Source organism: Bidens hawaiensis, unplaced genomic scaffold, assembly GCF_021521415.1.
Source record: "Bidens hawaiensis isolate Kalapana, Puna unplaced genomic scaffold, B.hawaiensis_p1.1 tig00010474_1, whole genome shotgun sequence".
Taxonomy (NCBI): Eukaryota; Viridiplantae; Streptophyta; class Magnoliopsida; order Asterales; family Asteraceae; genus Bidens; species Bidens hawaiensis.
The window spans coordinates 840,001-852,040 of NW_027491801.1; positions in this window are offsets into that span (position 1 = coordinate 840,001).

The window sequence follows — 12,040 nt, forward strand, 5'->3', positions numbered from 1 at the left end:
TGTAATCTGAATATTTTATAAATATTGTCATAAGAATCAGCCAAACATACTAGAATTCATCAATACCCGAATGATAAACAAGTTAGCCAAGAATCATTTTCGAAACAATAAACCAATCAGGAACATAGAACATAATTTACTTTTGAGTTTAAACGAAAGATTCAAACGGGAATCAAACAAAAGTCGCTCTCGAATCCTCCTCTTGTGCAATCCCCTCTCCAAATTACGTGCACTTTTTCCCTTTAATTCCTTGCATCACTGACTTCTTCTTTCTTTTTTATGTGTAGCCTATGCCCAATAGATTAATATAATTACTTTGTTGCTACTTCATGTGTTTGATTGTCAATTTGAAGAAGTTTTGAATTCATAGTATATAGGAACAAATCACATAGAACTAGAATACAAATTAAAGCATTAATCGGTCATATACAAAGCACCTATCAATAATATTAGTAAACAAAATAAGCCGATCACTAGTTGTTGTTGTAGTTATTGTTGTGTTGATTTATTAGTTTTAACTTGTTTTCAATTGAAACCATTAAAATCTATATACAAGCCATTTAAGAGTAACTTTTAATAAAATCTAACAAAAAAAATCATTGAAAAGTGTACGAAATACTTGTAGTAATTATGTATAAGCTATATCACATCAACATTTTATGTCATTTGACTTCAATAATTACACTGAATGTCCTTATTTTGTATATTTACACACCCGATGTCCTTTTCACTAACACCATCACACTTAGACGTTAAATGCAAGTGTGTCTCTCATGTGAGGGGCATTTTCAACTTTTTCCATCCTCAAACCACCTCTTCCCCATGCTCACATACCTTCACAAAATTAAAACCCTTGCTCCCAAGTTAAAACTAGTGTTTTCTTCCTCGTTGATCAGCTGCTCTCCTCTTTGATCCAACAATGATTTTTACTATTGTGGTAAAGCGGCGTTGTAAGGACATCATGGACGAGCAGAAACCATGGGTGTAGAATCTACGGTTATTCATACAAGGTAATCGAAGTTTGTGAGTTTCTTCTTAGTCTCGATCAAAATGACTTCAATGGTTTAAACAAAGATCAAAATGTCGCTGGATTGGCTGGTTTGACGCCTTTGACATGAGACATGTCATAATTAGATTAACCGACATCACTTATGAACCGTTAAAAACAAATAATGAATCGGAGATGGCATAGAATGAATTGGAGACGAAACTCCAAATCATTGTAGCGGAGTTAAAAAAAAATTAAGTTTTCAACCGGTCATGAGTTAAAATTTTCTTATTGCAATTATAGTTGCTTTTGTTATATATTAATTTTTATTGCAATTCAAGTTTGCGATTCAAATTTCAATATGTAAGAGCATTCTCAGCCCGTACCCTAAATATATGTGAGGAGGATTTGTAAATTATATGGTATGGTTATGAGTGGTTGCGAGTAGATGAGAGAGAAAATGTTATAGGGGAAAGTTAAATTTGAGGATTCACTATTAATACCCTATAATTTTTTAATATTTTCTAAAAGTGGTTGTGAGTGAATGAAAGAGAAAAGATAATGATAAAAGTATAAAAATATTATTTAATTAAACAGGAGAGAGAGAGAAAACAGTGATTTTTAGTGTAATTATATGATATATATATATATATATATATATATATATATATATATATATATGAATATAGGGTAGGGAATGGGATGCAAATGCTCTAATGGTTTCATTGCCACCTGATGTAATGGCTAATTTTTCAAATGGAAATTTAACTAACCAACACATATGGTATTAATTTGGACATAATGTTTATCAAGATAGAGCTCGTGTGATACACGGGTGGTTACAAACAACAAAAAAGTTAAATTTAGTAATATACATGATAACATACGTTATAGATTCATAAAATATTAATAATGATAAACAAAATTTTATAATTCATAAATCTCTATAAGCCTCTTTGAATATAACATTGGATTTTAACTTAATTGTTTAATGATTTTCTTGTATTAATTATAAGTGAATTAACAATATATCATTTATAAGTCAAGAAATCCAACACAATAACTACTTAAGTGGAGTTGATAAGTATCTTTAGTTTGAAATATGAGGTCTTAGGTTCGAGACTTGCATCACACAATAATTTTTTTTTCCAAAATTTTACAAAATGTTATCTTCATATGAAGATGGTTGTATTTGAAGAGAAACCGGGTCATGGGTTATAACATTACTAAACGGGTTCATGTTCCATATTCTGTTTAGAAGAAGAGATGATAAAATAGAAAACTGCTCACAAGGCATCTATGTGGCATCCTATGTAAAAGCCTTAGAATGATGCCATGTGAAAAAATTATGTTGCTTTAATATATAGTTAGATTATATTATATTAGATAAATTAGATTAGATTAGATATGATATATGTAAATGTTAGAAAATTCTTAATGTTTAAACTTGAGTCTATTATTATATATATATATCAAAATCCAAGTTTTGATATACTCACTAAAACCACTATTCATGAATGTGTGGCTCTCCTTATTCCACGTCTTCTTTTGCTTCTACCTGTACTTTATCTTTGTTTTTCCCACCTGCTTCCATGTGTCTTTCTGTTTCACCGTCTCTTGCCGGCCGCCATCTCTGTCTCTCTCTACTACCTCTTCGCCGATTTTGTCGTTGCCGAGTTCCAATACGGAACCCTTGGTAGCACCGGACGGCGATCATGATGTGTCTATACTTCATCCTTGTGAAAACGTTATACGAACGTTTACAAGCCAGGAATCTAGTCGCAATCGATACGTTAACTTCATGTTCAATACATTAATCATTGATACATTACATGAAGATACGTTAATGGAGGTCTAGAGAGAATCCGGCATGGTAACGGTACAGGGGATAAATATGGCACAGATCTCTATGCAAAGTAACTATGGAAGGCCTATTTATAGGCTAGGCTCATTCGTTAAAACGGTAGTAACGAATGAGCCTTCTCATTCGTTAACATTCCTAACGAATAAGTCTTTCCATAGCCCCATTCGCTAAACACCCTTAGCGAATGGGTATCCTTAACGAATGGACTCCTAACTTAATGGATGAGCCTAGTCTTTAACGAATAAGGCCTCATTCGCTAAACATGCTTAGCGAATGAGCCTTTATACATTAAGTGTAAAGACTAAACTACCCCTATCCTATTCGAACAGCTACGGACACCAAATCCGTGCACTTACAGACTCCCCCTTGTCCGTAGCTGTCGAATGCTTTCCAATACTTTAACATCCAATACTTTAGTCTTCAATACTTTATCCTCCAATACATTAACGTCGAATATGTTAACGACGAATACGTTAGCGTTGAATACGTTAAAGTTGAACCGTGAATACTTTAACTGCATATCATCAGCCGTAATACCAACCTCCCCCTTGGTTGATGATTCTCGGGCTTGTGCAAACAGACAAAATATAACTCTTTGTAAGCAAACCAACAACTTGTAGCGACTCGTATCAGATCTCCCCCTCAAATAAGCATGTCCAGATGATAATTTCGATCATCCAACTGGCATATGATATGGTTCGATCAAACGAATCAATTAGCAACAAGTCATCGATTATCTGTCGCACCGGTAAAGTACAAATGTCTTTACGTTTAACCTCGTCACACATCTTCATGAACAACCCGATCATTACACATCTTTCACATCGGTTTTCACTCTCTCAATAACGTCTATCCCAAAATATAACTCTTTGAAGCTCTTCGGCAACCAATACGCTTGGATGCGCTAATGCTTTTGGCATGTGATTCAGAGTTCCAACCTTCGTTAATCAATCCCGAACGATCATATTCTTCAATCCAACAACAAGACCCGTATATTCCTCAACCACATCAACCCATTCAAGAATGTCCCCTTCAACAGAAACAATCTGCCAAATACTCGTAGCCAACATAGTCAGGATCAAAGTCCCTTAGAAAGAAGTAAACGGACAGACACTCGTATCCCACATAGTCAGGTTTCAATCTTGAACAAATCAATCCACAATCGAAGAACAAACACAGTCTCGAACTCGGTTCAAAACGTAGCTTTGCAGTTACGTATTACCACCCGAATTGCAATAATTTTTAAAGATATCCTTGCAAACGTAGGAAAGATACCAATCGAATAACCTCTTTGAAATTTTATATCTCCCCCTTTTCTTGACAAATAGGCAATGTCTTGAACAATTCTTCGAAAATCTTCAATAAACGTCTCGTTAACTTAATCGAGCACTCCCCCTCGGCCCATCGAAATGCGTGAAAAGTCGGCCGGAAAATATATCACCAAAATTTGCCAGAAGAGTATCTCGCGCATTTAAAATATCCCCGAAAAATTTCGTTTAAGAAAATTTTCCGAAAATATTCTTTTTTTTTACATTCGTTTGAACAGTGTACAACGAATGGCATCTTGTCCACATTCTTTACCCATGAACGAATGAAGCATATTCGTTATAAATAAACAAACTTCCACATTCTTTAAATCTTGAACGAATAGGAATACATTCGTTGCACTCACATTCGTTATGGAACTGACGGATGCCAGAAAAAAAATAACGAACGAGTATTGATAGCGAATGAGTGATTCGTTAAAGGTTTAACAAATGTGACCTTCATTCGTTATGTGCTTATTCGCTATGAAGATGGTAACTTCGTGTTCAATACATTAATCATTGATACATTACATGAAGATACGTTAATGGAGGTCTAGAGAGAATCCGGCATGCTAACGGTACAGGGGAAGTCTGTAAGTGCACGGATTTGTTGACTAACCAGAGTCAATTTTCATTTAGTTTTGACTAATCAAAGTCAATGACGATGATGAATCTCACAGAAATGATTAATCTTCTATTACATTCCTCCAAGGCTTCTGGCTGATCTGGTCTCACTGGAGAAGGGAGATCTGATACGAGTCGCTACAAGTTGTTGGGTTGCTTACAAAGAATTATATTTTGTCTGTTTGCACAAGCCCGAGAATCATCAACCAAGGAGGAGGTTGGTATTACGGCTGATGATATGCAGTTAAAGTATTCATCTCTAACGTATTCTTCGATAACGTATTCGACGTTGTCTTTACGTTTAACCTCGTCACACATCTTCATGAACAACCCGATCATTCCACATCTTTCACATCGGTTTTCACTCTCTAGATAACGTCTATCCCAAAATATAACTCTTTGAAGCTCTTCGGCAACCAATACGCTTGGATGCGCTAATGCTTTGGGCATGTGATTCAGAGTTCCAACCTTCGTTAATCAAAGCCGAACGATCAGATTCTTCAATCCAATAACAAGATCTTTATTACTTCAGTTATGGTAACAGTACAGGGGATAAATATGGCACAAATCTCTATGTAAAGTAACTATGGAAGGCCTATTTATAGGCTAGGCTCATTCGTTAAAACAGTAGTAACAAATGAGCCTTCTCATTCATTAACATTCCTAACGAATAAGTCTTTCCATAGCCCCATTCACTAAACACCCTTAGCGAATGGGTATACCTTAACGAATGAGCATCCATTCGTTACACTGTAGTAACGAATGGACTCCTAACTTAACGGATGAGCCTAGTCTTTAACGAATGAGGCCTCATTCGCTAAACATGCTTAGCGAATGAGCCTTTATATAAAGACTAAACTACCCCTATCCTATTCAAACAGTTGCGGACACCAAATCCGTGCACTTACAATCCTCACCGATGTTCCTAATCGAACATGGCGTTGCCGGGTTCCGACTCGGGAACCTTGGTGGCGGTGGTGTGATGGTTGAGTGGTCAGGTGGGCGCGCCGGTGGTTGCGTTTGGTGACCGTGTTCGGCTTCGTCTTGGTGGTATAAACCCCATATGGCTTGTGTCTGAATCTCATATCACGGACAAAACAAAGTTCTTTTTGCAGTTAAGGTAACCACTGGATTGTGATTTTGATTATGTTAAAAAAAGGAGAATTATATTGATTTTGTGAATAGGTTAGCAAATTCTAGGGTTTCTGAATTCGTGTGGATGGTAGAAATAGATAGATGATTACAAATTGAGAGCCTCACCCCTATCTTGAATGGTTCTTACTGGGTTGGGGTTTCTTCTTTATTTCACATGCTACTAAAGATAGATATCAAGAGATTCATTGTCTTTTAACCAATGTTCAATAGTTATAATGAGATTTTAAGTTCATTGTGCATAGTGCAAAACTTCCGAGAAAATGGCAACATAATTGAATTTAAAGACAGGGGCGGAGACGAGTTCTGTTATTATCAATATGATTGTCATTTGACTAATGTGTTTATTAAATGCATAGTTATCATTATACATGTACCCATTGAAGCGACGTTTCGTTGAATGGCCACAGATCTCCAATCAAAAACCGTCACTCCATCACGAAACAGAGCAATTTGAAAGAAAGTGTGTGTTCCGCTTTGTTGTTGGTTGTTTGGCGGTGGTCCATTGGTTCTTTAGTCGATCCCTTTTCTACCATTTATGGTCAGTGAGTTATTAGTTTTGTTGGTTATGGTACCTTTGCATTATTTCTTATTTAGGATTACTTGATTTCACCTATAAAATGTTATGATTTGTACACTGTTCTTACAATCCTTGAAGTTTTGGGTTGTTTGGAAACATTGCAAATTCAGAATTGGGATTGTCGAGTTTTGTCCAAAATCATAACTATGCCGGTTTTCTTAACTCTTTTAGTCGCAAGCGATGTAACATGGTGATCTGCACTTTTTTTGTGCCGGTCTGTTGTGTCTTTTTACAAATTGAACTACAATTTGTGCTATTGTGACTTTGAAAGAATTCTATCATCATTCAACCGTAGCTTCTTGAATAATTTGAAGGAAATGACTTTGACTAGGCAATGATATGTACCTGAGCCGGTGCTGTCTTGGATTGGCAACTAATATGCCTTGGTTGTCGATTTGAAAGAAACATAGCTTCATTACAAATCTAATGGCATTCGTTCATAGTTGCAATGATGTTTCGCACATAGGCATGGCAATTTATGTTGCAGCCATGGTGCCGAGCTGAACCTCTTGTGATTCTGCCTCTTTAGATCGATTTTTGGCTATGATGATGTTCGGTTTTTGGCATAGCCATGCATGTTGTCACCATGATACCGACCTGAACCTCGAGTTGACTTAATATTTTCTTTTTAATTGCAAACTATCACTTCTAATATTGATAAATCATGGGAAGGCTAATGGTAGTTGCTCGACATGTTTCTACAAAGAGAAGCCATGAGGTTCGTTTTTCATACTTTATATTTTTGACAGTTTGTTTGGAGTAAATAAATTTTTTTTATTATCAGGCATGAATATAGATTTTTGGAGAAATCTCAGAAATATATCAGAAACCGTGAGCAACAAGCGCCAGAAGCAGAATTTAAAGAAAAAAGTAAATGTTTTTGGTAAAAAAACAAAAGTTGCAGCAGGTTAGACATTGTGAGACTAACACAAATTTTGTGTCAAGAAGAGTCTGCATTTGACATACATTTTTTTGTTCATTAACTACTCATTATTCTTAAAATTTGTGCTTAGGTTTTGCACATAAAAAATAAACTAATTTAACAAGTGTCTTTTAATTTTTTACCATATTACTGTTCATGTTTTCCTTCAAATAAATGTGACTCATTTAATCAAACTTTTACAATGAAATGCCATTTTGCATTTTTAAAGTACCGGGTTTTTATCTCAAGACCCTTTTCACTTGGCATTCATCGAATGCTTTTGTGCATTTATCATATTGTGTTTATGATTGTCTGAAATAGGGAGTTTCAAAAGTAGTGATTACTAAACCAGTTTATTTGATAAATGCAGGTAAGAAAGACTTCACATAAGAAACTAAGGAGGGTGAAAGAAGAGAAATGAGAGTGGGGAGAATTGTGAAGGATCGCTAGAGACATTCATGTCAAATGATGTAGAAGGGAAGGATAAGATAAAAAGGTTTGATAGTCCTCATCTATCCATGTTGTTAGTTAAAAGTTTAGTTATAAAATTCTTACGCCCCGCCGCAACGCGCGGGGTCTATATACTAGTTATAATTATTTTTTATAGCCCATAAGTCATTTATAATTTTAATTGTTTAAACCCAATAAAAAGCTCTTTTACTTAAGGCATATTTATTTTTCACCTTCGGCCCAAAAGTTTATCTGGGACAAACCAGTCAAGAACGATGATGGCAGTTGTCACACCCCAACCTAAGGCGGAAATGCCGGGGCGTGATTCGATTGCTCACAGCTCGAAGATACTATCATACATAAAATATGACAATATCTAATTAAATATTTTATTGAAAATAAATACACACAATATCAAAATAGAACAAACAATGTAAATACGTGAATGTAATCCCAAATAATGAATATCTTGTTTATATCCTAAAGTCTTGTCTAAGTGTCCAACTTCAATCTTCAATACAAAGCATCCTGCATATGCGTAGAAAATGAAGTTTGTCAACGACACATGTTGAGTGAGATGGTCGCCAATTTTGACCCAACAAATAATTATATAATAAATAAATAATAAGTGATAAATATTAAATACGCAAACAAATCTATGTGGTAATAATCAATCAAATCTTAACAAACCATGTATATAACCAAATCGTGCTAGTGTACCAATGAATCATTGCCAAGCGAATCGGGCATTGATTTCAATGACTAAAATTGTCGTTTTACCTTCGCCAAGCGAATCGAGCTCCAGTTACTTAGACGGTCATATGATCATGCTAATGAGAACCCTACACAAAGGGGATATGTTGGACCTCTCCAAATGTTGTCAAGTAAACAATTAAACATATAGCAATTAGCAAATAGCATTCAACTGATATTCACATAATGAGTATGTTTGCGAGTTTGTGTATATATATATGATAGAAAATATAAGTAAGTAGTTAAGATAAACGAACTAAAGATTAAGCGATTCGTCCACTATGCGTCGAACAATATTAATGATCAGAACCTGAAACTTTGAGATATGATAATATAAGTAAAAACGCACTTAATGCCACCGGAATCGACCCAAGCGGACATCTAGAACTCCGGTTTTGTTAAATTAAATATTTAAGCGACTTGGTACTGACCAGAATTCGAACAACGATTCAGAAGTCGGGTTTTTGTCTGTAGCCTTAAATTACGTTACGAGAATAAAAGTCTTCTGGACCGAACATTGAATCCGACCAGAAGTATGAGAAAACGTTAAGTCAAGCATGTTGACTGTTATGCCCTTTAACGGGCTTTAAGCGAATTGACCAGTCAACACCCTTGAACCACCAAAATTGTTTGAAGGTTATTGACTAGGGAATATATATGAACGATTTCTATGTTTTCAACTGACTCGGAAAGTGAAAGAATCAAGAGAAACGAAGAGTCAAAGATCCTAAAGCAAGAAAAGTTAACGAAAAAATCTTGTATCTTCAACGAATATGCAAAAACCGAAGGGTTTGGTGATGGTCAGAGGTAGGTGATGGCTGGGATTTGTGTATGAGGGTTTAGGGATGATTTGTGGCAGAGAAATAATAGGATTCACTAATGTCACACCCCAACCTAAGGCGGAAATGCCGGGGCGTGATCCGATTGCTCACAGCTCGAAAATACTATTATAAATATAAGCGACAATATCTAATTAATTATTTTATTCAAAGTATACACACATTATTCAATTACATAAAACAATTTAAATACAATGAATATAAACTCAAACAATGATTATCTTGATTATATCCTAAGGTCTTTTCTACGTGTCCAAACTTTAATCTTCAATACAAACAACCTACATATGCGTAGAAAATGGATTTTTGTCAACATAAAGTTGAGTGAGAATATCACCATTTTGACACAACAATATAAATAAGCATAACGTGACAAGTGCAGTAAGTATAATCAAACCATAAACAAATATGTAGACTGTTGCCAGGCGAATCGGGCGTTGGTCACCAGCAGGAACACCCGCTATATGATTGATTGAATAGTAATCCCAATATATGATTGATTGAATGGTAACACAAGTAAGCAAGTAGCACGTATGTTTGATTAAATCACTCATAATAATACGCATGCATTTGTTTGAATATATATATATAGTATGAAATACGGATACGTACGTATATGTCCCCAAAACGTTTAGAAAATTGAGTAAAATAGGGGAATGATAAACTCACCTTAGATTAATGAATAACGAATATAAATATGAATAAGCGAGCTAACGAATAAGCGATTCGTCCACTACATGTCAAACGATATAAACAATTCAGAATCTGAGATTTTAGGATATGATAATATAAATAAAAACGAACTCGTTTCCGCTGGAATCAATCCAAACGGACGTTTAGAATTCAAGTTATGTTAAATTTAAGATTTAAGCGAGCTGGTACTGACAAGAATCCGAACAACGAGTCGGAAGTTGGGTTTTGGTCAGTAGCCATAAAATCACGTTACGAGAATAAAATTATTCTGGACCGAACGTTGAATCCGACCAGAAGTATGAGAAAACGGATAGTCAAACTTGTTGACTATTTTGCCCTTTAACGAGTGTGACCAGTCAACACCTTTCAACCACCGAAATTGATTGAAGGTTATTGACTAGGGAATGTATATGAATGCTTCCTATGTTTACAACTTACCCGGAAAGTGAAAGAATCAAGAGAGATGATGAGTCAAAGGTCCATACGCATGCAAAGTCAAACGAACAAGCATTGTATCTTCAACGAATAAGTAAAAACCAATGGGTTTGGTGATGGTCAGAGGTAGGTGATGTCTAGGAGATCTATCTAGGGTTAGGATACAGGTTTGTGGCAGAGAATTATGATGTGTTTATATAGAGACTACAAAAACGAACTATATTTGGAAGATTTACTCGTTTAAGTAACAAAATACGATTTTAATGAGAATATCGATGTAATATATCAAAGATTTCGTGATTTATCAGTAATTTAAGAATATGGACTTGTATTTTAGTTATAATCCTTTTCTTGGACCTTAATTTACTCGATTTATGCCAAAAGTAAACGATTTGGATGCTAAAAACAAATTAGGAAACAAAATAAGATATTTAATGAGAAAATCTAGTACAATAACTAACAAAATTTGGCTTGGACACCAAGAAAACGAAATTGGACCAGCTATAACATTTCTTGGAGTTTAAGTTTCGTTAATTTAATCGAAAATAGGAAAGAATTGGCAAAATTAGTCCATGGAGTTCCTGAAAATGCGATTTTTAACCGTTTTAAGCGATTTTAGAGCATTCTCATCCCACCCTCTATCTCCAAACCAAAAATTACACTAAAATTCACTTTCTCTCTCCATTTGAATTAAATAATACTATTTATGTAACATTCGTTATTTTTCAAATCCGAAAACCCAACACATTTCGAATTTTCGGTTTTGTTATGAATATATACATATAAAATATATATATATATATACATATATTATTATTTTCGCTTCATGATATTCTCGACGATTCACGATTATTGATTATTTGTTTTCTATTTCTTCTTGATCAACTAATGAAACTCCGGATTTAAAGCTTCTATTCAAACGATCCTCAAACCAAACGGGTATAAATTGAAAACTATCCAAGTATATAAATTTTATTATAGTTATTTACTATTTTAAAAGAACATTAATAGTGCAAGGATCATTTATGTAAATTACATTTCTATTTCAGATTTAAAAAGTGTAATAAACTTCAGGGACTACATATGAACATTATATAAAATACATTAAAATATAAAATCAATCCCAAACCTCACCCCACCCTTTTCCCGTATTTCCGAACATTCTGGTGACCCCATTCAAGCCACGATGCACGCATGTTGTCCCAATTAATCATTCAAACGGCGTTAGTCATCGATATTAAATGTCAATCAACTAATTAATTGTATATTAGCGCCCTTATTACTGACCTTAATCCCGTAACATTCGCCGGAAAACGGGTGCAATCAAATTAATGTAATTAACGAGTATACGCTCCATTAACTAGTATAAATACAAACCTGGCATCGAACTAAACTCGCTCACACCCATTTCTCTCTCTCATTCTCACTTAATT